The following is a 26052-nucleotide window of genomic DNA, read 5'->3' on the forward strand; positions in this document are numbered from 1 at the left end:
GGCTTCCCTGGTGGCTCAGGGGTAAAGAATCTGCCAGCAATACAGGAGACACGGGGTTCAATTCCTGGGTCAGGAAGATACCTTGGAGGACGGTATGGCAACCCATTCCAGTTGCCTGGAGAATCCCCTGGACAGAGGAGCCTGCTGAGCTACAGTCCATGGCTCACAAAGAGTCGGCCATGACTGAAGCACCTGAGCATGCACACACAAGATGAAAGTTATAAAACGAAAGGCTTCCCTCTGGATGGACGGGCAATTTCTTCAATGCTTCAATATTTCTTTCTAAAGATATCTATTAAAATAAGCTAATTTCATCTCCTGTAACTGAAGTGAAGTGAAAGTCACTCAGTTGTGTCCGACTCTTTGTGACTCCATGGGCTATACCCAGTTCAAGGAATTCTCCAGGCTAGAATACTGGAGTGGGTAACATTTCCCTTCTCCAGGGGATCTTCCCAATCCAGGGATCGAACCTAGGTCTCCCACATTGTAGGTGGATTCTTTACCATCTGAGCCACAGGGAAAGTTCTGTAACTGAGTAGAACCTTATGGGTCCTTCCCAGGACAGGCCTTCCCTCATATCCTCTGCTTTAGCTCCTCTCTGAAGTACCTATTTAATTGATGTTGTTGTTCAGTCATCCAGTTATGTCCTTGCGATCCCATGGACTGCAGCACACCAGGCCTCCCTGTCCCTCACCATCTCTTGAAGTTTGCCCTAGTTCACACCCACTGCTTTGGTGAAGCCATTCAGCCATCTCATCTCTAATGCCCTCTTTTCCTGCCCTCAATTGTTCCCAGCATCAGGGACTTCTCCACTGAGTTAGCTGTTCATATCAGGTGACCAAAACACTGGAGCTTCAGCCTCACCATCAGTCCTTCCAATGAGTATTCAGGATTGATTGAATAGATAACAGTACTTAATGCACATTTCCTGAGTTGTTTTACAGATGTGAAAACCCCCTACCAGATGGAAAATGTTAACTACTTCATGACCATGAAGCACATGTCCCCAGGCCTCTTGGAGTTTAAGGACTAATAATGTTTACTCCTGTGACACCACTCTGTTCCCTCACTGTCAGCCAACCCAAAAATCCTGCACAAGCTGATGATGTATCCTGAGATCCCTCTCCCTCACCTGGCTCTTAAAAACGCTTTGATGAAAAGCTTTGAAGAGCTCAGGGCTTTTTAGGGCATGAGCCACCTGTCTACTTCCACGGCCTTGCAATAATCCTTTCTCTCCTCCAGACTCTGACATTTCTGTTTGGCCTCACTGTGCGGGGCATACGGACTTACGCTAACACTCCTACCAAGACCCACATGCAACATGTCGAGAGAGGATGATGTCATTGAATGTCCAGCGCTTGGGGTCTCTTTGTCACTGGACTCTCCTCTGAGCACATGGTGAATATATGGAATTAGCTTCTCAGGGGATTAAGCTAATATGAAATTGCTCAGAAACCTCAAAGATGAAAGGAGACCCAGGCTGAAATAAGGGTAGGGAGTGAGGGCCTGAGGTACTATTCAGGCATGAAGTGTGTCATGGGAACATTAAACAAGCAGTTGATTTCATTACCAAGGAGCCCAAACCGGAAGTCCTATCTTTTACCCTATAGTGGTCATCAGCCAGAGAGTGGCAGACATCCAGATTCATTCCACAGCTAATATGGTAACCTTCAAAATGAGTTCTCTATTAGAACACGTGAGAAACTACATGAAACTCTATATACAATGTCTCATCTAAAAACGATTTAATTCTGGCTCTATCACAGAGTCTATCACAGAGCCGGGTAGCCCTCCAGGGTCACTTTGTCTTTCTGAGGTTGTTCCCTCATCTTGAATAAATACAGGCATGATAACACAAATCACCCACGAATCTATTGCTAAGGAAACTTTAAGGAATACACATATTAAACAAATATAAGAGCTAAACAGAACTGTTAAGTTTAGCTGTGAATAACAATACTTTGATTTATACCATATGGTCTCCTGAGAGACTCTCTCACCTGGAAGCATCAATTTACTGCACTTTCTCTGTAGACTCCAGCTATATGTAGAAATAGTTAACTAAAGAGATATAGAGAATTCCTTGCTCACTGAAGGCTGGGTTATCTGACTACCCAGAGAAACAAGTATTGGATCAGCCATAATTACCCTAGAGAGATTTTTTGGCAGGACTGGAAATTGTAGTTTTCTTTTTTTTTTTTGCAAACTGTCACATTCTCTGAAAAGTCAGTCTGCTCTCCCTTTCCACGGTTCTTTGCAGTACTTGTGCAGAGATGGCATTCAAAAGAAAATTCCAGCTCCAGGAGACCACTCATATCAAGTAGGACTTCCTCTAAACATTTAAAATTCAGCTTTTAGAAAATAAGATTCTCCTTTAAAGATTTTTTTTAATGTGGACCATTTTTCATGCCTTTATTGAATGTATTATAATATTGCTTCTGTTTTTTATGTTTTGGCTTTTTTTTTTTTTTTTTTTTGGCTGCCAGGCATGTGGGATCTTAGTTTACCAATCAGGGATTGAACACATACTCCCTGGCATTGGAAGCAGAAGTCTTAACCACCGGACCACCAGGGAATTGCCAAGGCTCTCCTTTAAAACTGACCCATGAGAACATAACTCCAGTCCCACCTGCAGCACCCATGTCCTAATTCTCCTCTGCCCCAGAGCTGGTGGAGGTGGGGGGGCGGGAGCATGTGCAGTGCAATCCGTCTCAACCCCAGCTTTGGAGACATGGGAATCTGGACCTCCTCCCTGCCTCGTGCAGTTCTGTGACATGATGTAAACCACCTCACCTCCCTGGGCCTCCTTTTTTAAGTGAAGATACAGTAACAGAGGACTGGCAAGGTGACTGGATTAGAAAATGTCTGTGTAGTGGCCAGTAGACAATCTGACACCTAGCATGCATCCACTGAATCCTAGCTATGATCATAATTTACACAGAACTGCAGAGTCCCAAAAGGAAAATATAACATACACAATAAAGACCCTGAACCCAGTATTCTTTCTGAACTTCCCCAAGAAAACCCAGCATTGAAAGCAATTTTTTATCCGACTGTCAGGTATCCTGTGACGTCAAAGCACATCACATACTTACAGGGCTGAGGTTTTCCTGGGGAGGGGGGGGGCGGGGGAGCTGTCTTGAAGGGTCCGTATTATACATATTCTGGTGAAATTATACCTTCAAGGACTCTCTTCAGAGTTTTTGGAATGCATGCAAAAGATCCAATCAGCTTCTTAATAACCAAAGAATTAGCTGGCTTGAAGGAACGTTTGTTCATTCCCCTCTGTTTTCAGTGAAGGTCATGGAGTCCACACTGAATTATCTATAGAGATGAATACACGGGAGATTTGGTGGTTTCCTGCTTGGAGGTGGGAGGCCCACACCATCAGATTCTCCCTTTATTCAGCCCTTGGCATCGTGCTGGCATAGAACAGATGCCTGACAATTATCTGATGACCGAATGAAGAGTGGGATTCAGGTCAGGTTGGAGACAATGGAAGAAATCAAATGCACAAAAATCTGGCAGAGGATAACACTTGACAGTTAGATCCACAGAAGCCCCATTAAGAATTGTAAATGGGGTGGGATGGGCAGGTGGGAGGGAAGGCCACGAGGGACGGGATATATGTATATATATGGCTGATTCGCTTGCACTGTACAGCAGAAACTAACAACATTGCAAGGCAACTACACCCCAATTAAAAAAAAGATGTGAGGGCTTTCCTGGTGGTCTATTGGTTGAGAATCTGCCTGCCAATGCAGGGGTCACGGATTGGACCCCTGGCGTGGGAGGTTCCCACATGCTGCAGAGGAACTAGGTCGTGTGTGCTACAGCTACTAACCCAATGCTCTAGAGCCCATCAGTCACAATTACTGTGCCCCCAAGATGCAACTACTGAAGCCCACATGCCTTCAGCCTATGCTCTGCAACAAGAGAAGTGACTGCAATGTGAAGCCCATGCACCCCAAGGAAGAGAGGGCCCCCACTAACCACAACTAGAGAAAGTCTGTGTGCAGCAGTGAAGACCCAGCAGCACAAAAAAATAAGTAAATAAATGCTAAACAAAAAAATGTGATATGGTTTTTTTTCCCCATGAACACAAAGTTTCTCATATTTTGCTATAAGTTTTAGCATCTTGGGCAACAGGAAAGGGGCTCCAGTTGAAAGCTCAGCCTTTCCAGATGTGTCTGAGCAGCCAGAATGGATCTTCAGTCACCTTCTACCATGATTTTCTCTGAAAGAGCTCTCTTAAGATGGGGAGGGAATTTCTTTCATAAGATCTCTTATGCAGCTCTTCAATTCAAATTTCTCTTTTCTATTGATGTCCCTTCAAATGCTGGGAGATCCTAATGAGTCTCCACTGGTTGATAAATTTGGTTCAATAAAAGCAGTTTGCTCTGTCTACAGGGCCAATGAACCATTATGAGGAACTAAATTGCTCATCACTATCCTTCCCTACCTCAGGCCAGAATATTTATCTCATTTTGCAGCATATTCTCAACTTCCGGTGTCAGTAACAGTCAGACAAGACTCCCACATTAATTTATGGGATTTAGTATTGGTTGGCCAAAGAGTTCGCTCGGGTTTCCCCATAACATGTTATGCGAAAACCTAAACAAATCTTTTGACCAAACCAATATATAGTACAACTGAAAGAGTACTGAACTTGGAGACCATAGGAGCTAGGTTCTGATCTGAGACATGACACAGTTGGCTGCATGACCATGAATAACTCATGGATACTTATCAGGCCTTCATTTTCTCATCCATTCTACGGGAGGGCTGGATTGTGAATCTCTTTATTCCGTCTTCAATTCTGAAATGTGAATAAATCTCAAATTAGAATGCCCATTGTAGATGTTCAATAAATGTTTATTTGAAGTAACAGCATTAATAATTCTGAGTAAAAATGATTTGGAGTGATTTCTGCCACTTCATGACAAATGTAAGAAACAGACAATGCATATTTTAAAATCTCATCTTTTATAACAATGACCAAAAAGCCTAGACAGCCACAGTGTGCAGGTATGTATGCACATATATATGCACATATATGGATGTTTACATGAGTGTGTAGCTCAGCTGATAAAGAATTCACCTGCAATACAGTGGATTAGGAGACCCCAGTCTGATTCCTGGGTTGGGAAGATCCACTGGATAAGGGATAGGTTACCCATTCCAGTATTCCTGGGCTTCCCGAGTGGCTCATCTTGGGAGAAAAATATAGTATCTTTATATCTTTATGAGCTTGGAGAAAAACATATATCCTAGGTTATTTAGTTTGGGGGGTTATTATATGTTTGTGAAGTGAGAGCTGATACTGACAGAAAAAAGAGGAAAAAGTGGAAATAAAACCAAAACGGGAAAAAACAATCCAAAATTCTGCTCATCTCTCCCCACCAACCATATTTTCTCATTTCTATAAAATTATCTACTATGTATGCACACACATAGAGAGAACATTTTAAAAGCACTTAATTTATCGCCCTCTCTCAATTAAGAGATCCCATCCGTTTCAGAGCAGTATTTCTGATTCTGAGGCAGACGAGTGAGCTCTGTGAGCAGCATGGACTTTGAGGACCTGCCAATCGCACCAGGATGGCAAGTAAGATGAACACTGTCAATATGAATGACTCATTCCTTCACTGTCTTTCATTTTACCAGCTGTTCTGATGGGTTGTAGAAGCAGCGAACATCACTAAGAGACCTGATTGCAGAGCTGGGGCAGGCATTGCAAAGAGGATGAGTTGAGAGGTCAAGGGAGCCAAGGAGGTGATGAAAGATAAATTGAAGTGATCAACCACGAGGTCCTGAAAAACGAAGCCTAAAGGGGCTTGAAAACAGGGAGAGATGAAAGAGTTCAAGACTGTAAATACACAAGAGGTCAAAGAGCAGGTAGGATTGGGAGGTTCTTGTTGAAAGAGTATAATAGGTCCAGGCCCAGGTTATGACAAGTCACTGAGGAAGTAGATTCCTGCGGATCTAGGGAGATAAAGGTCTCTAGAAGAGGGACATGGCAGAACCATAAAGCTAGGCTGTTCAATGGGTCATTCCAAACAAATGAAGAATTACACACAAGCACATCAGAGATTCAAGCAAGACCATGAACCTGTTGCCTAATTCACTTATGAACATTTATTTCAGATATTTCCAGGAACTCAGATGTGAGTCACAAGAAGGGATACACTGTGTATAGCCCAATGGCAAAATCCTTTCAAGAGGATATTTTTTTCAGACACGGTCATAATATGGCAAATATCTGAAGATGCTGATGGGAAAGAAGAAAGCCTCCAGACTAACCACTCCCCAGTCTAACTGCATGTACATGGGTGTGTGTTGGAGGAAGGGCAGTTGGTCTGCAGGGAACCCACGCCCTTGAAGGAGCCCTAGGTTTCAAAGTCAGGAACAAGGTGTTGAGAAAACAGAAAATTGTGTTAGAAACTCAGGAATAAGAAATCTAGGCTAAGAGCCAGGTCAATGGTGAAGGATGAGTGCAGGGCAAGCTGACCTAAAGGAGATGAAAGCTGAAGTTTGCTAGCCAAAAAGAGCCTAAACTCCGCACACCACCTGGGGCTTTGGGGGGTGAGGAAAATATATATATAAGTAATGAGCTCAAAGATTCTTCAAACTGTTCAAGTTGGGTTATTTTTTTTTTGGGGGGGGGGTAATGTATGGGGCCTTTGTTGCTGTACCCAGGCTTTTTTCTAGTTGTAGTACAAGAGCTTCTCATTCCAGTGGCTTCTCTTGTTACAGGCCATGGTTGTAGGGCATGGGGGTTTAGCAGTTCCTTCACGTGGGCTCAGCAGTTTCAATTCATGGGCTCTGGAGCTTGGGCTCAGTAGTTGTTGCTCACAGGCCCAGATGTTCCCTGGCATGTGGGTTCTTCCCAAACCAGGGACCGAACCAGTAACCCCTGCACTGCTAGATGGAATCTTAACCACTGGACCACCAGGGAAGCCCTCAAGTTGTTTTGCTGCTAAGATTAAGGCTCTAGGAGATGGTACAGCCTGGAAGAATCCCTAAGGGATCAGTGGTGCCCATCTTTGCTCCCTGCATTTGGGAAGGATGTTGAACAAAATGACTGTCCCCATGATTCACATGGAGTGGCCAGGCAGGACAGCAGAAAAGCAGCTCAAGAGCCCCTCGAAGCAGTGGGGAGGAATAAGCCAGGTAAGTGGTCTGATGCAGCACCAAAGAGAAAATAACACTGAGGTGGAACTAAGAGTTGAACTAAATATGCTGGGGCAAGTTCAGATGACTTATGTCCATGTCCAATCCTGATGGCTGTTGTAGGGACCTGAGAACCTTCCTTCAGGACCATCACCCTGCCTAGACTTCCTGCCAGAACTCTTCCTCCCACCCGACCCTAACTTTGACATGATTGCCAGGTTCATCTACAGTATTAAAAGGTCATTGATCCTTCCTTTGTAGCCCAGGGAAGGAGAAGGTAGCTCAGTGGTAAAGGATTCACCTGCCAATGCAAAAGACCCAGGAGATGCAGGTTTGACCCCTTGGTTGGGAAGATCCCCTGGAGGAGGAAATGGCAACCCACTCCAGTATTCTTGCCTGGAAAATCCCACAGACAGAGGAACCTGATGGACTACAGTCCACGGGGTCACAGGGTCGGACACGACAACGCGTGCATGCACGCAGCCATGTCTGCAGGGTAAGAGGAATTAGGAGGGAGGAAGACACGGAAACCATTTAAGTAACAAGCATTTGGAAACTCAAAATGCTAAGGGCTAAGGGTAGCCCTTCTCCATCATATTCTGAAAATGGCCGTTAGCTGTATCTGGACTTACTGGGAAGTGTGTATTTTCAGAACCTCTGTGGAAGATGAATTAATTTCTTCACTAGGAAATAGGTCAGATCATATTTTTTTATAGCCAGGGCAGTAAAATAATGAAAGTTTGAGCAAAATGCTTGACAGCCACTCAAGGTACACTATTATTAGCCCCAAGATGAAACTGCTATACACTTGACCCTTGAACAACACAGTGGGGTCAAGGAGCAAGTGTAACTTAGGTCAGTGCTGCACACACATGGTTCCTCTGTATCAGAGGTTACACACCTGCAGAGTCAACCAGCCAAGAACGATCCTGGAGTTCCACAGTGTTTATTCCTGAACAAATCCACATGAAAGTGGACCCACACAGTTCAAACCCCTAGTTTTCAAAGTCAACGTGTATCTGCTTTATCTGTCAATTATTTTATTCATGTTTCATTAAGGGAAACAAATCAGTGCCTCACAGACTAGTTCAGATGGAAGCAGTTCACCTTTCCAGACCTCAGTTTTACAACAATAAAGTGTGAGTAATGCCAGGAACGTTTCGCCTGACTGATCCTCGCCAGACACCATCACCACTACCCTGCTTCTTACACACTCACAAGTGTATATACACACATGTTCTTTTTTTAAAAAAAAAACTGGCAGAAAAGAAGAGGTTTCCTAATTCTTGAGGGGGAATTTTTTGGTTGCTTTATTGACTTTTTCTGAAATGAGTAACTTAAGAGAGAAAAAAGAAACTAGGATTCCCTCTGTAATGAGGTGGAGCAGAGGGCAGAAAGAAGCAGAACAGATTCATAGGTACAGGAGGGTGTGCATACATAGTGGGTAAGTAAGTATTCACTGCGTGCTTGCTAAGTCACTTCAGTCATGCCTGACTCTTTGTGACCCCAGGGTCTGTAGTCTGCCTGGCTCTTCTGTCCGTGGGATTCTCCAGGCAAGAATACTGGAGTGGATGGCCATGCCCTCCTCCAGGGATCTTTCCAACCCAGGGATCCAACCCATGTCTCTTTGGTCTTCTTCACTGGTAGGCAGGTTCTTACCACCAGTGCCACCTGGGAAGCCCCAGGATTCACTGGATCTTATAAAATGAGCTTCCATCCTTCTTGCCTAGATCCAACCAAAGCAGAGGAGAGGAAAGGCGGTATTTGGTAAAATGTATACCAGACGGGGCCCTTTTGAGATCATCAGCTTCAAACATTCTAGGATTTGCTAACGTACCATCAGTAAACCTCTCCCTCAAAGCAGCCTGGCATGGTTATGAATGCTTCACCGCGATCAAAGGCTCCAAGTTCCTCTGAAAAGTGAAACACCATGAATAAAAGGGCTTTTATAGCTTTAGAAAATGACCCCAAGAGAATGCTGGTATTCAATTCTTAGAATTTAGTGTTTCCTGAGGTTTTCCTATAATCTAAGTAAAAACTATTGTAGGTTTGAGAAGAAACTCAAGAGTTCTTTCATGTGCTATAAAAAGTTAATTTACAGAAAAACACACTGAAAGTTGGCAGATGGAAGGAATGCCACACGGGTAAACAGACAACATGGAAAATCCTTTCTGCACAGGAACTAGGAAGGACTGTAACTGACTCTCTGGTGGGGCTGCAGCACTGCGAGGGTTAAGGGGGAGGGGAGGTGCTCAGAGGACATGTGACCCCCCCCAACACAGGTGATGGTAAAGATAAACAGTTAAGTCCCCTACATACGAACCTTCAAATTGTGAACTTTCAAAGAGGTGAACATATGTTCCTAAGTCCGATCACGTAAGTTACTTCACGGGTCTGGGGCACACTGTCACATGTGTGCATCCCCTACAAGTGGCTGCGCTCCCATGAACTTTACATTACTGTACAGAGTACAGTAGTGAAGTATCTATTTCAAGCCCAGGATGTCTGGAGGAAAGCATAAAAGCAGCAGTGATGTAGCTGGCACTACTAAGAAGCGCCAGCTGTTATACTGTACTGCTACGCTTTTCAAGGTACCATGCTGTAAGATTCAAAATGTTTTCTTGGACTTCCCTAGTGGTACAGTGGATAAGAATCCACCTTCCAGGGCAAAGGACACGGGTTCAATCCCTGGTCTGGGAAGATCCCACATACCACAGAGCAACTCAGCCTGTGCGCCGCAACTACTGAGACCTGCCCACTTTAGGGCCCACGAGCCACAGCTGCTGAGCCTTCACGCCACAACGGCTGAAGCCTGTGCACCTAGAGCCTCGCATTTTCTTTTTTACAGTTGTTTCCTATCTAGTTTTTGTGTGAACCGGGATATAAACCTCTTATAGTGCTATTTAGCCAATTGTGTTCATTGACTACCTAACACACTGGACTCTCAGAATGGACTTGTTAGTACCTGGAGGACTTGCTGTAGTCATGGAATAGGCCCTGTTGTTGGTAATGCCTTTTGCTGCCTTGGAGAAAAGCCTTTCTTGTTGTGTCAATTACCACATTGTGTGCCAGCAGGCTGAACAAAAGGCATTCCTTAAACTAAAACCCAGTTTGCCACAGCACAACTCTTTGGCATATGGATTAGTTCAAGGTGAAAACAATCAAGGCCCCCAAAACTCAGAAATTCTGACCTCCCCCTAATCGCCTAAGAGGAGAGCCTGTTCTCAGCATAGAGCTATCAGCACCGACATTGGAAAAGAATATGGACCAGGTGTGGTGGGGGAAACCCCTAGAGATCAGCGTCATTTCTGGGTCCCACTGTCTCTGCAGGTCCAGCAAATATTTATTTACCAAACATCAGCTTTTCCAACTCCCTGTGAACTGCCCTCCTCCCCGCTGAAGTCCCAAACCACACCCCCCAACATTCTCTTTTGTCTTGAGCTGAACATGGTATTTAAGGTGAGGGCTTGGGCCTATTTAGTGAGTTAACTCAGTCTCTCTAGGTCTCTCCCATAGATCCATGTTATTCAGCTTTTGTGTGATTTTCTCCCATTGATCTGTTTCATGTCAATTTAACTCTCCGACCCGCCAGAGCACCTAGAAGGTAAAGAAAAAGTTCTTCCTTCCCAACAGCCCAACTTGATTCTGCTTTACAGAAAGATAAAAAGGAAATGCTGATTCTTCCTGGGTTTACCAAACTCAGGAAGCCACTTCCTCTAGTATAATACAAAGTGAAAGTGAAAGTTGCTCAATCATGTCCAACTCTTTGGGACCCCATGAACTATACAGTCCATGGAATTCTCCAGACCAGAATACTGGAGTGGGTAGCCTTTCCCTTCTCCAGGGGATCTTCCCAACCCAGGGATTGAACCCAGGTCTCCTGCACTGCAGGAGGATTTTTTTACCAGCCAGAAGGGAAGCCCAAGTATAATACAAGGGTACCTGCAATTTTAAAGACAGGATCCATTCAATGAGAGCAGGAAGTCAGGAAAACACCCCAGGAGTCGGGATATCATATCTCATGTCCTGTTCTAGACACCATCGAACAAGACAGAGATGCCCTTGTGGAGAGTACATTCTAACACTAATGACATAATAAAGCCAACGAAAACAAAGTGATCTTTAGTTTATACTGGCTTTTGGGGAATAAGGTGAAGGGTGGCAAATATGAAGCCGATTCATCAGCAAGTAGAAAGCTGATTTGTCAATGCTCCCCTTTCCTTACCCCGGCAGGTGTTTGGCAGATCAATGATGACATTCTCAGCAGCTGAACCCTCCACAATATGGTACTCCCGACAGCCAGCGATAATTCATCAGTGTCCGCCCATGAAAACCTAACCCCGAGTTACCTTATAATTGACATGCATACCTATTTTCATCCATCTTACTTTCCTTATTTTTGTTTCTTTTTTTTTTTTTTTTTTTGTTACTTGTTGAAAAATGTGAAACTCCTTGTCTTAGCTGGGCTGGAGGAAAACAAGGAAAGGGAAGGTTATGGCTCTCCTCTAGCCAGTGTTAGAAAAGGACTCTTGAAGAATCTGGGGAGTAGATTCAGTCTTGTTTGCAGTACTGGGGACAATTTAACTTGAAAGCTGAGCCTGTACTGCAGCTGGGACAGGCTGTACAAGCATGTTCATTCTCCCTCAACCTTCTCACGCTGATGTTTCCGGGGAGGGTTTACAGCTTTATTTGAACAACTGTGACCAGTGCCTTAAAAATGACACTTAGGTGCTTTGGACATCATCTTCAATCCAAGAAGTGGTGGACCATTTACCTTGGTAGTGTTTTCTCTTTGGCTCTGATTGGTTCTGCTAGGGGTGGGGAACTGGAGGCCCCGCTCACTGGTGGCTTCTTGGTCTGAGTGGAATCTTGTCTCCATGGTACCACTTCCTTCTTACTGCCACGGTCACTCTACCCAACATCTGGCTGGTTCCTGTGTCTTCCGCATCTTATCTCTAGTTTTTATGGAACTGTGCATGCCTGATCACATGCTAAGACTTTACCAAGTGCCTTGCTTGAATCTCTGGAAACTACTTACCAAGGCCTCTGGCCTTGCTACTTGACTTTGACCCACCGCCTTGCTTTCACTCCTGCCTGTTGGTATTAGAATACCTGATGGCCCAGACTGCTCCTAACTCCACTGGCTGAGGCTCCCCAGACCTTGGTAGGCCTCAGTATCCAAGGCCTAGCACTAATGTATTGGGTTGGCCCAAAAGTTCCTTTAGATTTTCCCATAACACCTTACAGAAAAACCTCGAGGGAACTTTTCGGCCAGCCCAATATTTAGTTGTTTCCTCTTCTTTTGAGTTACTTTCAATGTTTCCAAGAAAAGAGAAGGGAGGGAGGGGAGGAAGTAGAAGGGGAAAGGGAGGAAGGAGAAATAGTTTCATGCAACTGAGGTCCTACAACCATATGTCAACTACTCAGATCATGTGTATTTCCTTAAGCTTCGAACTGTTCAGCCTTTCTTTGTGTCAAGTGCTGAGCGTCTTCTCCAGCCTGATTTGCCAACATACCCCTGAGACTCCTCTCTATCAGATAGCACATAATCACTGAATACAAGTTAATTTTAATATTATCCAAAACAAAACATAATTAGCAGGGCAATGTGCTGAGAAAATTATCATAAAAAGTGTTCAAAAGCCAAGTATAAATACACTGGAATTATCTATGGTTTAGGAGTATTTCTGCCACTGTTCCTCTCCATTAGGGCAGAAATGGAGTTGACTTTAGCTATGATTTCATGGTCTATAAAAACAACCATTGAGAATTGGGACTGGACTGCAGTTGTGTTCAAATATTGCAGGAATCTTCTTCAGCATCAACATTTACTCAACTCCCTCCTACTAATGACAGCCCCTCTCTGTGACTTCAGTATAATAGACACAGGTTACCTTTCCTAGATCCAGAATGCACCAGAGATATCAGTGGGAAAACGCAATTCAGAGTTAGCTTCTAAGATTGAAATGTATTAAGCAACTCCCTTAAGAAGCACTGTGCAGTGAATTGCAGTGAGGAAACTATAATAACGAATAATAGGAGAAATATTTCAAACACCAGGAGGCACAACTTCAAATAATGGGACAAAGCTATAGACCAGCCTAACATGCAGCTTTCAGAAATACGGAATCTCTTCTTGAATTTGGGCTATTAAATGCCTTCATGTAAGGGCCCTTGAACTAGAAAGTCCTGTGCAATTATCCTGTAGACAGTTTTAATGACAATGATAAATATGCCTCTAATCTTGATGCCTTTGCTAGATCATGTCCCCAGAATACAAAAGCAGGTCTAGGAAAGATGAGTAGTCCCCTGAATCTTTCTGGTATAGGTCCCTAAATTCATGTATGTTACAATGTAGGTAAGTTTCAGAAAGCACAGGCAAAGTTACAAAAAGCAAAGAATCTTTCTCTTCTATTATGTTTCTCAAAGGTAAAATATGGACATGATTTGTTTTAATGTAACAGTTCAAAAAGAGCATAGAGTAGAAATCAAGCCTCTTTTCCACTCTTGAATAGACAGAAAAATACAGACAAAAACATCTTCCTTTGAACAATGTAGAGTCTGATTATTCTTCCAACAAACATTATCTTTTACCACAAACATTTTCAGAATGATATCTCCTTGACAAGGTGGAATAGTCTCACTGATTTACTCACATGCATTTTATTGAGTGCCTACTCAGTGCTAGGTCTGGATTTTTTAGACATTTGTATTTGCTACTAATTCTCCTTTTAGTTATGAGCTCTTTGCCTCAGAGGATATCCAGCCATTCACCATTCTTTAGAACCAGTTCTGTCTGTGGCCAGGAAAGACAAGCTGTGGGTCAAAAATGCAGCTCTAGAGGGCTTCCATGGCGGTTCAGGGGTTAAGAATCAGGCTTCTAATGCAGAGGGTGCAGATCTGATCCCTGGTCAGGAAACTTAGGGGGCTTCCCTGGCGACTCAACTGGTAAAGAATCTACCTGCAATGTGGGAGACCTGGGTTCAATCCCTGGATTGGGAAGATCCCCTGGAGAAGGGAATGGCTATCCACTCCGGTATTCTGTCCTGGAGAATTCCAAGGACTGTAAAGTTCATGGGGTGGCAAAGAGTCAGACATGACCGAGCAACTCACTTTCAGGGAACTCTATCCCACATGCCTCAAGCCAAAATAAATAAAACATGAAACAGAAGCAATACTGTAACAAATTCAATAAAGATTTTTAAAATGGTCCATGTTAAAAAATCTTTAAAACAAAAACTTAGCCCTAGTACTCCACCACTGGGTCCAGTTTGATCCTGTATTTTGGCCCTAATGATGAAGCTTTTTTATCTGGTGCATTTTTTTGGTTGTCCCAGCTTCAGCTCTGCTTTATTCAGATGTGTCATAGTCAAAGCTTTCACAATCTACCCAGCAGAGGATCATGTTCATCACCATGAGCCTTGAAGTCAGATGATTTGGGTAGGAATGTTTACTTTCTTACTTAAAGTTTTTCCTCCCTAGAGTCCCACAGAAAAACTTCCATGTGGCTGGTTCCTCCCCTGATAAATGAAAATACTATCAGTACAAACTTCATAGTGTTAACAGAATAAACTAACCTCTAAAGTTCTCAGCACCACTGTCTACGATTGTGCCTCTAGTCATCAAAGGGACCAACAATACTCTTGAAAATTACTCTACTGAGACTACAAGACTCAGTTTAGAATAGAACTAAGATTCAATGGAAAAAATCAGAGTCCTTTCTCTTTATAATAAATGTTGCTGATAATGGTGGTTTGCCTGTATCTCCAAAGATGTCTACTTCTCTCATCATCTCTCTGACTGACAGGACACCTTCTCGTGTCTTCAAAGGCATTCACTATGTATACAGAATCCTTACTGATATCTGTTTTCCATTTTCAGACACTGTGTACCACATTCTAGCATCCTCATTAAAATTTCTTCTCTGCTTTTCGGCTGTGTTTCCAGTGTTTCCCCATGATGAACACCAGTCCAGTGCCCATGCGGGTTAGAAAGACAGACAGCTCCCAGTCTGATGTATCCTGGTTCATACCAGAAGTCCGGAGTTCCACATGGCACCTAATGCTCACTGGAAAGGTAACAGCCCAGGCAGCCATGGTGTGTGTAGGTTAGAGAATCAGTTAGTTTGAAAATTCTCAGTTTCCTCCAATCCATTTCCTACCCATTATCAGAGGTCAACTTTATCTACAGACATCAACCTGAACTCAATTTGCTCAGACAACTCATCTGTTAAATGACACATGTGACTTAGAGATCAGCTGAAGAGATAGTCTGAGTGCCAAGCTCTCTCAGCCAATGACCTCCTCCAGTTTTGGTGGCAGGTTATGGTTTGCAGAAATGCAGATAGCAGACCTCTGAGTAAGTACCATAAAAGACAGGAGACCTCCAATTAAGTGCCATAAAAGGACAAACTTTCATTTTCTCGAGTTTCATGACTGGAAAATGAAACTACAAAGTGTATGATTGCTTTGTCAAACTGAAAGGAGTCAAGTGTCACACCTTCAAGGATTAAATAAATAATTTCTTTAGCAAAAAGAACAGAGGTAACATACAATTATAAATAAAACTGGCTCACCTTATATGGATTTCAAAAAACACCATATATGTGACTTTCCTGGTGACCCAGATGGTAAAGAATCTGTCTGCAATTCAGGAGACCTGGATTTAATCCCTGGGTCAGGAAGATCCCCTGGAGAAATAAATGGCAACCCACTCCATTATTCTTGCCTGGGAAATCCCATAGACACAAGAACATGATGGGCTATAGTCAATGGAGTTGTGAAGAATTGGACATGACTTAGCAATTCAACTCAACAAACACATGTGGGAATATTAAGGTACTTTATACCACAAGTTAATTTAGGTTATGCAATAATTATTGGTTTTATTGGCTCACAATCTGTTAATAATATCTTATTTGTACTTAGAGGTGTAAGTTGATTCTATGGAAACCCAGAATTTTAAAAATCAGATATTCAAACTAGTGAAATTTTAAATTAAAAATTTTTAATTTAAATTTTAAACTAAAAATTTTAAATTTAAATTTTAAACATAATAATACAAAAGCATAATTTATTCACTTGAAGCTATAGAACAAAATAATTTAGCTGATCTATTTTGTTGATTAGAATATGAGGATAATGAAGTCAAGGATTCATTTGTACATTTGCTAACAAACCTACTGACTTATTGATACAGCCTATAAAGCTTCTAGTTACAGCCTCTGATTTTGTCATCATTGGCCACAACTGGAATTTTCACATCGATAGACAACTACAACCAATATCAGAAAAACACAACACAGAATTTTTTTCTTCATATAGGGAAACAGAGAATGGATTCACTTGGAGATCTAAACCATCTCTCCAAGCCAACTAATAAGATGCTTGGGAATATTAGAACAATATTCGCTTCCCAATCATTTTCTGCATCCTTCACTGTCTACATGATATGTTATACCCATTTATACTCTTGTCTCTTTTCTCCTTTAAATATAAGTGAAACTTCCCAAAGAGATATTGATTCCCTCAGAAAAGGTTTTAATACGCTAGGCCTAGTATGTCACCACTTTTTATATAGACACAGCTTCCAAGCTGCAGGGAGAAAATAGATCTAAAAAGATGGCACCTTTCCCAAAGTGCTTGAATGTAAGAGAAATGGCAGCGATGCCAGGCTTATACCCAGCAGGCCTGGGAAGAAACAGGACTTAAATGAATTAGCTATTGATTGCTTGAGTATTTTTGAAATTTCCTTTAATCCGAATTGGTTTCCCAGACAAGGGATTAGATTTGGACGATAAATAACTCTGAAAATAATTCTTGAAACTACAGAAATTTCAGTTAGAAGGTTGCTTAAAGGTCATTTATTCTAAGCTTCAATTCCCTCCACTTTCCCCCTTCAGTGATTTTTCAAACCATCACTGAGCAAAAAAAAAAAAAAAAAAAAAATTTATCATCTCTTCATTAAAAAAATAATTTATTAACTAATAAGAATAATTTGCAAGGTTAGAAAGTAAGAGCTCTTCACTAAACCTTGATAATCCCATAACTATTACTATTGGAAAATTACAAGTCATTTATTTCCTTTCTGACAGCTATCCCTATGGGGTCTGAAAATGAATATGACTTTCCAAACCTCTTAGTAACCAGCTTTGGGACTTTCTTTTAAACATTCCAAAAATACATGCTGAAGTTGAGTGCTTCTGAGCAATGCCTCTATAACGTCCCACTGGAATGAAAGAGGGATGGACAAAGGATATGAAAATAAATTTCAACTTGATATAATATTAGTGGAGCTATATATATTTCCTTCATAAGTTTAATTGCAGCACTTTTCAAACTTCATATATTGTTATGTTTGTGCTAGATTGGTTACTGTGCCTCTCAAAAGATTTGGCCATTTGCACAAGTGAAAGTGAAACAAATCATTCTTTTAATTGTTTTTAAATCTTAGACTCTCAGAGCTCCTAATTTTCCCTTTATGTTTCATTTCCTTTACCATATTCAAATCTCAGTTGGAAGAGCAAGGATATTCCCTGACTGTCAAGAAAAGCATCCTTCATGCTGCTCTGAGTAAGAGATATATCCAATGAGGCCAACACACACAGCCTCTCCCTCACTCTGCTGGGAAAGATTGAGGGCAGGAGGAGAAGGGGGTGACAGAGGATGAGATGGTTGGATGGCATCATTGAATCAATGCACATGAGTTTGAGCAAACTCTGGGAGACAGTGAAGGACAGGGAGGCCTGGTGTGCCACAGTCCATGGGGTCATAAAGAGTTGGACACGACTTAGCAACTGAACAAAAATCTCATGTACTGCTCCTTGAAGCTTTGAGAGGGAAGTACTATCACAGATGCCATTGAACTGATAAGAAAAGGGAGGCTCAGAGAGGTCAGCAACTTGCCCAAGGTCACACTGTTAGTAGACGGAAAGCCAAGACTCTAAGCTCTAACCATGGCATTCCCCGAATACGTCATTGTTTAGTTGCTCAGTCCAGCTGGACTCTTTTGGGACCCCATGAACTGCAGAATTGGAGTGGGTCTGCATTTGAATATTGGAATATTGGAGTGGAGAATATTGGAGTGGGTCTGCATTTCCCTCTCCAGGGCATCTTCCTGACCCAGGGATTTAACCCATGTCATCTACGTCGTATTCGGATTCTCTACAGCTAAGCCACCCCATGACGTCCCACGTTCCCTGAATATATCCATTTGTACTTCTGATATATTCAGATCAATTTACATTTATACACTCCATGGACTGAAAAGATGAGGTCATTACCTTAATGAAGAAGTAATAGAACCCTCTTTCTTTTAGACTACTTGTAGTCTACTGTGGACAAAAAACACGTTGCTTGCCATTTCAGTAAACAAAGAACACTGCCTGCCATCAAGTCAACAAACTAGCAGCCACTGCCTCATGTAATGGTCCCTGAGGGGATTCAGGATAGAGGAAAATAGGATACTGGCCCTAGATAGTTAAGATGCATATCAAAGGAGGAGTTTCAATGAGTCCAGACTCTTGCATCTTCCCACACATAGACTGGAACTAAAATCATTCAACTGATATGTCTGTTCTGGGGTGACTATGCTTGATTACATGTTTTCAACACAAAATTCCTATATATCCTTGCTCCGCCCTTACCTCTTTGGAACAGTCTCTCAGCGCTAAAAGGCTGCCTTCCCAGACTACAGTCCTCAGTAATGCTCCAAACCAAACATAATTCTCAGATTTTAGGCTGCACATTTTCAGCTGACATTACACAAACTGTTTTTGTAAATAAGCAAGATACTACTTTTATAAAGATTCAAATAAGCGTTAAATTTTTAAAATGAAGGGCAGCACCTTAATTCATTTTTTAGTTAAGTAAATGCATTTTTCTCAATAATATAAAGACAAATATCTTCTTAATAATGTAAAAACAAATGTCTTTAAATTGAGGGTAAAGTTTTAAGAATTAATATGCCAAAAACACATTTGTTTAAATTTTTTTCTAGCATCCAATATGTTCTACTTACAATGATTTGGATTCTCTTTCAATCTTCCAAACCCTTCAGAAAGGAGCAGCAAGAAAATAGTGGATGGATGTTTTATGCTCTATGCATTGATTTATAGTGATTTCCAGAATGAAGCCTGCCTGTCTCACCCAATTTAAATGTACTAGACTTTGCTACTGAGTAAATGATGCTTCTTTTAATTTAAACCCAAACCCACACAAACCTCTTAACACAAACCATCTCAAGTTTTTTTTAACTATGAAAAAAAATTTTTTTAAGGACTAGAAGTCATCACTAAATTGCACTAAGAGACACCATCACAAATCTACTAACTAAAAATAGCTAAAGCAAACTGAAGACAAATAAGTAGGAACTGAAATAAAACAAATTATAAGTGCCTACGGAGAGAATCGCCATTCTCTTATAAAGTTTATTAAATCACACTGTAACAGTGCCTAAGTGTGATTTTAGACATACACCCTTGCCTAGAGGGGCTTCCCTGGTGGCTCACATGGTAAAGAATCCACCTACAATGCAGGAGGCTTGGGTTCGATCCCTGAGTTGGGAAGGTCTCCTGGAGAAGGGAATGGCAATACACTCCGGTATTCCTGTCTGGAGAATTCCATGATCAGAGGAGCTTGGTAGGCTATAGCTCATGGGGTTGCAAAGTCAGACATGACTGAGCTGGCACACACACATAGTACTCTAAAATTATCACTCCTTTGACAATGAATGAGCTATCAAAAGTAAATTTCTAGAAACCAAAATCACTGAGGAAGGTTCACAAGAGATACAAGATTTGGAGAAAATAAAGTTAATTATTCTGGGGTCTAACATGACTCAGAAGAGCAGAATAAAATAAGCTCCCAGGTTTGATGATCAAGCTTTATTAGAGGGAAGAGCTTTCCATCAACAGCTGGCCCAAGGCTGAAGGCAATTCAAGGAAACTGAAAGAAACGGTAACACCCCGAGTGTCTCCTTCTAAATTCTCTTCTCATTCTTGAGAACTCATTTGTCCGCATGGTGAACTCACCTGTTCCCACGGCTTCAGCAACTGTCAGTGAAGAACCCCAACTTCTTAAAGAATAGCCCAGAATAAACGCATGACAACCCCCATAACTGTTCAAAGTAGACAGTAAGAGGTAATGGATCAGGGTAGCACAGATTTCTTCTCTATGACATCCTCATCTAACCTGTCATCAGTAATCCTGCCGAATCCTCACCTTCCTCATCATTCCCAGTCATGCTTTATTTCAAATCTCATATGATTTTTTCACTTACATTAGTTTGCAACACTGCAACTGCAGACTGGTTTCTAAGGCAGATCTGATTATGTCATTCTCCTTTCCCAAAAACCTGTATCATGCATAATCTAAAGTGGTAGCTGCTCAACTGGAATCTCTTCCTTCCTGGATTTTTTTTATAGTGTCACTTGGGGCCAGGAAGCTATTCTCAATATTTCCAAAAAGCTTAAAGATAATCATAAATTTATCTGGATATGGCTGTATAGATATGCTTTATCGCTCAGTTGTGCCTGATTCTTTGTGGCCCCATGGACTGTAGCCCACGAGGTTCCTTTGTCCCTGGGGATTCTCCAGGCAAGAATACTGGAATGGGTTGCCATGCCCTCCTCCAGGAAATCTTCCTAACCCAGGGACTGAACCTGGGTCCCCCACATTGCAGGCAGATTCTTCACTGTCTGAGCCACCAGGGAAGCCCGTGAATACCAGAGTGGGTAGCCTATCCCTTCTCCAGGGGACCTTCCTGACCCAGGAATCAGACCGGGGTCTCCTGCATTGCAGGCGGATTCCTTACCAGCTGAGCTACCAGGGAAGCCCTAGATTAACTGTAACTACTGAAACTACTACAACTAAATATGGTACCCAGTGCTCTCTAACCCATCAACACAGGGCCAGGGGCTAATCTGAGTTCTCCTGGGATTCTGAACCTCTCCCAACTCTGCAACACAAGGCTCACTTGACATTGCCTGGTAACTTTGGTTCACAGGCAAGACTAATGGAAGGGTCCTTTAGGGCAATAGCTATCATAATAATTCACTATTGTGTTTCCAGAGTCTGGCACTGAAATAGCGTAAGTACTGACTAGGTATTCGTTTTAATGACATTTTAGAAATTTGACTGACAGCTTCTTTTTTGTGGAGGGTGTACCACATAGCATGTGGGATGTTAGTTCCCTGACCAGGGATCAAAACCGTGCCCCCTGTGCTGGAAGCACTGAGTCTTAATCACTGGACTGCCAGGGAAGTCCCTGACTGATAGCTTTTGATTTCTAACAGATTAACTGTATATTATTTAATACAAAATTCGGAAGAAGATAGAGAATGTTAAATTACATCCAGTCTGCAGCCTGCAGAACTTCTCAAAAATCAGGGTCACGGGCACATAGCAACACAAAGCTCTTAAGAGGCGTAAAAAGCAAAGGCACCAGCCAGTGTTTATACTAAGCAACCAGTATTCACCAGGCCCTGTCCCAGACAAATTAGATAAATGCCTTCATTTCCTCCTCACAGGAAAGCTGAGAGCTGGTGTTTACATCTAACAGATACAAACAAAATAAGATTCAGAGAGAATGAGTGATTTCCTAAAGTCACGGAACAGCTAAGGTGTAGAAGCAGGGTCTGAACGCAGCTGCCAGACAGGAAGTCTATTGTTCCGCACCTTATTTTTGTTGCAGGGAACTAAGCATCCACAATAACAAACCCAGAGAACAGTCCAGCAAGTTCTAACTCTGTTTAGTTTCCTAAAGGAATCTTGATAAATGCATCCAGGAGCTATAGAGTGAAAACGTGATGATATCGTGGGTCCACAGGAAATGACCTGGATTTTTGTATTAACTTCAACTAACTTCTCTATGGGGCTCTCCAAGAGCATTCAGACTTCACATATATAACAATTAAGCATATTTTCCCAAAGCTAAGGCTCATGCCACTCTCCTGCACAGACTTCCACCAAGACACTTGGCTCCAGAGAATGCCTTAAGAAGCTTCCTGCCACACAAGACTGTCCATTCAGGGCAGTAGTATAGCATCCTCGCCACATAGGTTGAATCCCTAAAATCCTACACCCGCTTTTCTCTCCTTTGCCAAGTACACTTCTCTGTAGCTATAGCCCAACAACAACAGATACATTTTAAAATGTAATAGTCAGAGAAAGAAAAATGAATGGGAAGAACTGAGCTCTCTTATGCTAAGGCATGTGCCTGGGCAGGATGTGGGGGTTTTATACATTTTTTTTTTTCTTTAAGTTAGAGAAAGTCAGGAAAATAACTAAATACCAACTGAATTGACTGCTTTCATGAACAGCTTTACTCCTATTCTCTCTTACATTCTGTCTAAGTTTAGTCTTTTAGTTCTGTTTAAATACACAAACTGGTTTTTACTGGATGTTCATTTCATTTACCTATTATCTTTAATCAGAAGTTTCAGTGTATTGCCTTCTGGGATGTGAGCCAATTCGACAGGTACTTAGGGATACAGATAGATAGTGTCTATTGCTGGGTACACAGGTTGTAAATGATGTAATATTTACAGAGCTGATAATGATGTAATTCCTCCTGACAAAAAGAGGAGGCAGTTCCTTTCAATTAAATACCACGCAGACGTCCTCTCTGTGGTCATCATGTCGCATATTCCTCTCCAGATTCCCTCAGGTTCTCTGATGGGATGGAAATGGTGTGCTCCCTCTGCAGGTAGATAGATGGGGTAATGGAAAATATAGAGTGCATTCAATGAACAGCGAGTGAATATTTCCCTGGTGGAAACCTGCACTGTCCAACAGAACTGCTAATCAGATGTGTCTATTGCATACTGGAAATGTGGCTTAGCTGAACTGGTCTGTGCTTTAAGTGCTAGAGTCACACTGGATTGTGAAGAGTAGGACTGACATATATACACCGCTGCTGCTGCTGCTAAGTCGCTTCAGTCATGTTCGACTCTGTGCGACAGCTCACCAGGCTTCACCGTCCCTGGGATTCTCCAGGCAAGAACACTGGAGTGGGTTGCCATTTCCTTCTCCAATGCATGAAAGTGAAAAGTGAAAGTGAAGCTGCTCAGTCATGTCTGACTCTTAGCGACCCCATGGGACTGCAGCCTACCAGGCTCCTCCATCCATGGGATTTTCTAGGCAAGAGTACTGGAGTGGGGTGCCATTGCCTTCTCCGGACATATATACACTTCCATGTGTCAAATAGATGGCTAGTGGGAAGCTGCTGTATAGCACAGGGAGCTCAGCTCAGTGCTCTGTGATGACCTAAAGGGGTGAGAGGGGTGGGTGGGAAGGAGACTCAAGGGGATATATGTGAACACAGAGCTGATTCACACTGCTGTACAGCAGAAACCAACACAATATTGTAAAGCAATTATTCTCCAATTAAAAATAAATTTAAAAAAAGAATATGGTAGAAGTGTCACTAATAACTTATGCTAATTATATACTGAAATGATAATTTGATACATTACATTTTGAAACGTGGCTACCAGAAAATTAAATTTAATTTTGTATATTTAAATAAAATACAAAAAATTATATAAATTTTAAAACTGTATAAGTAAAATTATTTATAAATTACACATACTGTTGAATTATTCTTCTATTGCTCAGTGGCTACTCTATTCTTTTTTAAGTTTTTTATTTTGATATGGACCATTTTAAAAGCATTTATTGAACTTGTTAAAATATTGCTTCTGTTCTATGTTTTGGTTTTTTGGCCACAAGGCATGTGGGATCTTAGCTGCCCAACCAGGGATTGAACCCCCAGCCCTTGCCCTGGAAGGTAAAATCTTAACTGCTGGACCATGAGGGAAATCGCTGCTCCCAATATTCTTGCCTCTAAGATCTAAGACAAGTTGGGTAGAGTGGAGTATGGTGGTAATAGACTAACTAGGGATATAAAAACTACTTTAAGAAAAAAAAAAAAAAAGGCAAATTAGGGAAGTGAAGGACCTGTGGCCCTGTGAACCGTATTTGGTTGGCTCTTATCTTTGAGTCATAAGATCTGGCAAGAAGGTAACCATGTGACAGAGGTTAACACATGGGTATGTGTGTCTTACACTAAAAATTGCCTCTAGATCTCATTTCACCTCCTCTCAGGGACTCCCTTGCAAAATCTGCCAGGAGAAAAAAAAAAAACAAACATGGATGTCAATTGGCCAGTGTAAGACTCATAATTTTTTAACTGTGAGTTTCCAACAATTTTTTTTTTCCCACAAGAAAGCATCTTGGCATTTGACAAATCTGGCAACTCCCAATCTCTTTCAACATCTAAATTCGCCTTAACCTGCAGCCAATATTCCCCCAAACCTAGATTTCTCTTCCCCCCCCCCCATTTCTCCCTGGTAGAAGTAATATGGTTTGGCTGGTTCTCATCAGGGAACTGAACAATGAAAATTCACGCTTATTCTCCATACCTCATTTTAGCCAATAGTTTCCGTCACAGCAGTTAATGCAGAACAAAGTATGCTGGTTTGACTGTCAGTGAATTTTACATCTTTCATCCTCCTAATAATTGAACAGTCATGAGCCAGAAGGTGCACAGCGTAGGTAATAGAAAAAGAAAGGGAATCGAAGCCATACAGATGGGGGTTCAAATCCCAGCTCTCTCGCTTAAAAGAATCAACATCATTATCACTATGTTACTTTGAAGGGCTGTGGTGAGGATTAAATTAAATAATACACATAGAGCACAGTGCCTGCCATACAGAAGATTCTCATGGAAAGTCAGCTTCTTCTTCCCTTTCTTCTGTTATTAAGTAATCTGGTGTCTCCATAGTCATTTTGCATTCCATTGACAGCATTGATTCTCTCTTAAAGTGCTGCATTGGGCAAACCACAAGTATGGTCCATTTTATCAGCTCATTCAGTTATTAAGGAATTTGATTTTCATAATTAAGCTTCCCAGGTAGCTTAGTGGTAAAGAATCTGCCAGCTAATGTGGGAGACGCAGGAGACCTGGTTCGATCCCTGGATCAGGAAGATTCCCTGGAGGACGAAATGGCAACCCACTCCAGCCTTCTTGCCTGGAGAATCCCATGGACAGGGGAGCCTGGGGGGCTCCAGTCTATGAGGTTGCAAAGAGTTGGACACGACTGAGTACATATGCACACATTTTCAAAATTACAGCGATGCTGGGTATCGTACAGGAGGCAACTACAGATGTGTCCGGGGTTGAGAATTTAAAGACATTCTTTAAGTAGCTTCCTGCTTCTTGACTAGTTGAGGCTGAGAAAAAAGACAGCAACAACAGGAGTGTCATTTACTTCCCAGACTTGCAAGGGCTCCCTGACTTCCTTGTGAGATCCCATTCCCTCCAAAGCTCAGACAGCCTAGATGACTCCATAAGCTGTGCTTCTGCCCCCAGCTCTCACAAGACCTCACTTGCTCACCAATAGTTCTTTTTAATCTGTTCAACAGAGCAAACACCAGTAAGTTCCCAAGTAGAGCGTGGCTCTGACCTTTCTTTTCCTTTTCTTCTCTCTTAGAAAACAGACCCTAGCAAGCTTTCTAGACCTGTCTATTCACTCTTCTATTTATGCCAGTTTCTCAAATAAAGTACAGAAGGATCTGAATTGCATACCATAAATAACCGTACATGTTTCTCTGCACTGTTGCTTGAGAGAAACCTTCTTTCTTTCACTGAGCTTTACCTAGTTTATTTTACCTTAATTCGGCTTAACCCTTTATGTTGTGACATTTATTTTTATAAAACTTAATAGTGCCAAGGGCCCAATAAGTCAAATTTTTCTGCTAAAAAAAATCCCATCAGCAGTTTTTATTCATCTTTTTCTTCTATCCTTTCCATTCATTTTCTGTCTCCTCCTTCCCTTTTCTCTCTCCTCTTACTCACTCTCTGTCTTATATTCCCTTT

This window comes from Capra hircus, chromosome 27 (genome assembly GCF_001704415.2).
Source record: "Capra hircus breed San Clemente chromosome 27, ASM170441v1, whole genome shotgun sequence".
Lineage (NCBI taxonomy): Eukaryota > Metazoa > Chordata > Mammalia > Artiodactyla > Bovidae > Capra > Capra hircus.